Source organism: Pinus tabuliformis, chromosome 9 (assembly GCF_031772625.1).
Source record: "Pinus tabuliformis cultivar Carrire ecotype Pingquan chromosome 9, CPIR1, whole genome shotgun sequence".
Lineage (NCBI taxonomy): Eukaryota > Viridiplantae > Streptophyta > Pinopsida > Pinales > Pinaceae > Pinus > Pinus tabuliformis.
The window spans coordinates 1,806,470,973-1,806,475,213 of record NC_142307.1 but is presented as its reverse complement, the minus strand read 5'-3'; the positions used below and the strand labels follow the sequence as shown (position 1 = coordinate 1,806,475,213).

Here is a 4,241-nt window from a genome sequence, read left to right as displayed (position 1 = left end):
GTACCAAAATGTTTGGAATTTTATATCATGCCTCAGAACATTCAGATTTGGTTGGGTACACAGATAGCGATTGGGCTGGAAGTGTAGATGATCGGAAGAGCACTTCCGGTTATGTTTTTAATATGGGTTCAGGAGCCATCTCATGGGCTTCTAAGAAGCAGTCCATTGTAGCATTATATACAGCAGAGGCAAAGTATGTGGCAGCGACAGCAGCAGCATGTCAGGCAGTATGGATGAGAAGGATGTTGAGAAGCTTAGGCCAAGAGTAGGCAAAAGCGACAGTGGTCTTTTGTGACAATAGCTCAGCTATTGCTTTTTCAAAGAATTCAGTGTTTCATAAGAGAACGAAACACATCGACACAAGGTTTCACTACATCAGAGAGTTAGTGAACAATGGAGAAATTGTCTTAGAACATTGCAGGACTCAAGAACAGGTTGCAGACATCTTGACAAAGCCACTGGTTCAGAAGAGTTTCGAATTTTTGAGAAAGTGTTTGGGAATGACTGAACGCCTAGCTGTTGAAATTAAAGGGGAGTGTTAAATGCGTAATTTCAACGCAGCCGAAAACCACCAATCAAAACCACCTATCTTGTTCGCACCGCCTTTTGGCAAAGGCTGTTTTTCCTTGGAGCCCTCCGAACACTCTCACCTGCCGCCACGCGTCTCTTGTACGAACCCCCCAAAACCATTTTCCCCGGACAGTAAAGTTCGTTTGTTTTGCCCGAGGTTGGTGTGCGAACCTCGTTGGATCAGCCAAGTGATCTGGGCACGAAATCTCCGTCGTTGATCTCCGGAAGGTGCACGGGCCCATGTCAAATCGATTGTTACGTGGAGTGAATGATTTTTCCGTTGACCGCCGTAGTGGAATCAATGGTCTTTAATGTGTCTTCGTAGATATTAGGTGGAGGCTTTAATTTTGATTATGGGCATATGTCCCATATGGTATACGTTTCATGTTTTTTTTACGGCACGTAAAGTTTTTTTTATGTGTGTTAGTTGTATGTTTTAATAGGCATGTTTTTATGTGTTAATTTTTTTATGTATGACACACGGGAAGAAAAATGTGTGTGTGTTCGCAGCAGCGAAATAGAACAGAGAGTTGTATGCACAATCATAAGGAACAGATTGTAATGCTCTTGTTAGGTATTGTAAAACAAAAGTGTAAGAAAACCATGTGTGGTTTTTGCACAAGCAGTGCATAAAGAAAATGGTGGTGCGTGTTCCTTTTTGTAACTCTGTAAGTTTTGTTTTTACAGCAGTATGTAAAAGTGTTTTACACCAGTAAATGTGAATGGAGGTTTTACAACAGTAAAAGTTATTGGGAATTTTCCAGCAGTGTAAATTCTTGTATGAAGACAGAGTGAATTTTTTTTGTTTTAATGAATAGAAATCTTTTATGGTGAAATACTCTGTTCCTCAGTAAAAAAAAATTAAGCTGTCTGTGCACAAGAAGATCCTGTGGAGGTAAAACAGAGCATTGCCTCTGTGTGTTTGAATTTATTTGGTTTTTGGTATTTTCTCCAATTAAAAATATCCAACAATTAGTTGGGGATCCTAGATCACTAATGGCCTGCTCTGCCTCCATGGAAGAGTATTCCTCGTTTAAGAAAGGATGGTTCAACAGCTCTGCAGTGGTCCACCTCTTCTCTAGATCTCTCTGAAAGCTCCAGGAAATCCGGGATCTGAGGTGAAAGTCGTGCAGGTATCTCAGGCAGCTCCTTCGTGTATCCATGATCTCAAGCCTGAACAATAGTCCGTCTGGGGAAATTATGTAACCTTAACCAATTAAAATTAAACCTGAGAAACGAATCGAATTGAATTTGGATGAATAATATGCTATTTGTACCGAATACACGAATTTTCATATTTTTTTGCCCGATTCGAGCAAATTTGGTAACTATGGAACTTGCAATAATTGTCACCTCCAGAGGGATTTAGTGCTCCTCAAGTACAGTAAAGCTAACGCAGAGGAGGAGAGCAAGTTACTTGACGAGTTAGATAACATTCCAGGAAGGTTGAGGGAATTCAAATACAAAGACCTGAAGAAGGCCACCAATAGCATCAGCCCCGCAGCTCTTCTTGGAAGAGGCAGCTTCGGAACCCTTTACAAAGGAGTTCTGCCAAACGGGAAAAATATGGTTGCAGTAAAACGCATGACCAAAGATTCTAGGCAAGGTAAACAGGAATTTATCTCTGAAATCAGCGTTATCAACTGCCTCCACCATAAAAATCTAGTGTCGGTGCTAGGGTGGTGCCATAAGAATGGGGAGCTGATTATGATTTATGAATACATGCCCAACAGTAGCCTGGATAAACATATTTTTAATGATGATTTTGCAAGTGGATTTCTGATCTGGGAGCGGAGATACAACATTGTCTCGGGTGTCGCCTCGGCTCTATTGTATCTTCACGAGGAATGTGAGCGGCAGGCAATCCAGCGGGACGTGAAAGCCAGCAACATCATGCTTGATTTTGAATACAAGGCCCGACTCAGTGACTTTGGTCTCGCCCGTCTGATTGAACACGACTGAAGATCCTTCACAACAATTGTTGTAGCGGAAGCCTTGGGCTACATCTCACCAGAGTGCTTTCACACAGGTGAGCCACGGAAAATTTTGATGTGTTTAGTTTTTGGCGCTGTCACCCTCGAGGTCTATTATGGAAGGACCCCCAACTCTAGCAGCGCAGACTAGCCAGATCTGGTCGGTCAGGTGTGGAAGTTGTATCATGAGAACAAGCTCTTGGAAGTTACTCACAGTTGTCCGGCTACGCTTGGAAGTGGAAGCATTAAAACCGTTGGAAAAACAGTAAGTAATTCTAACCATCGCCATTAGTGATGCATCTAGTTTCTTCTAGAATTCGGCGACACTGGATAGCTTTTTGGCAAAGCCACCAACTCTAAAAAGACTCCAGAAGGTTCTTTATTGTGTATAAAAACCTTTTTAAGCAATCGAATGAAGACAAGTTCTGTTTATGTGTTTAACTGTGTGATCTCTGATTTGGTATCAGAGCCACATTCAATGTTGAGAGCGTGAGACTGTGTGATCTTATGAGTGACCAATGTTGAGAGCTTGAGGTTGATGTGTGAGCTTGTGAGAATCCATTTTGTTGAGTGTTCAAATTTTATCGCTGCAAGTGGTGCGATTGTAAGACTTTTTTCTACGAGTGGAGCAGACTGCGATTGAAGTTTGGGTGCAGGGTCACTGACTGAAAGTTTGAGAGAGTTGCTCGTAAAGGAGCTACTAGGAGAATTTTTCTTGCATGATGGTATGAGAGGGCAAACTAGCCAGAGTTTTAGTTTGCGTGAAGACAAAGGTTCCTACATCGCCATGTCTGAGTGTTTCACTGCAGAGAGAGTAGTTGCAGTCTATTGGAGGGAGCCGAACTGTTGGAGGAAAGAGCTACTGTGTAGAGACTGCAGAGTGCGATTGAGAGAGCTAATGGAGGGAAGAGTTGTTGTAGTAATAGTGAGACAGCGTTGTTGCTTCTTGACCAAGATCACCGTCTGTTTCTGTAAAGAGCTCAAAGGAGCCTTCACTGCCTTCGCTGGTACAGGGTGTACATAAGGGTAAAACCATACTCTCAATATTTTTTATAAATTGGTTGCACTATATTTAATCCATACCATACCTGGTGATAAATGAAGTTTTTTAATTGATTTTAAGCTGAAGGTCTGGTAGTCTAAAAGTGAGATATTTTATATATTGGAAGTTCGAACTAAGTAAAAAAAATAGTTGTGGTTGTTGTTTGTGGTTGTTATTTTTTGTGATTTGGGAGAATACTTTGTGGTTTTTAAGTTTATGAAAATGGGTATATTTTGTATGAAGTTTTCTTTTTTTTAAGAATTAATGGAGACAAGGAGCGACGATGGTGGTGAATGGTGAAATCTTGGTTTGTTTTTGGAGTAAGGAAATTATTTATTGAAGTTGTGAAATTTTTTTATCTTGGTGGTTGGTATTTAAGGATTCAAAAGCTTATTGACAATGGCTAATATATTGGCAGAATATTATTTATCTGAATCTAACAAGTTAGATAGTGAAAATTATGCAGATTGGAAGTTTAAGTTGCATACTTTGATGGAAGGCAACAATACATGGGCAATTGTGTCTAGAGTTGAAGTTAAGCCAGTGTCCCCTCAAGCCATAGATGCTGCAATTCAAGATTGGGAGCGACGAGAAAACAAAGCAAAGGTGATTTTGCAGATGACAGTTAAGGACAACATTATTCTACACATTAGAGA

At 40.7% G+C, this 4,241-nt stretch overlaps 1 pseudogene; it reads left to right on the top strand.

Annotated features, from left to right (window-relative positions):
- Positions 1-1,566: 1,566 nt before the first annotated feature.
- On the top strand, positions 1,567-2,532 carry LOC149155985 (putative L-type lectin-domain containing receptor kinase S.7 pseudogene; annotated as a pseudogene).
- Positions 2,533-4,241: the final 1,709 nt, after the last annotated feature.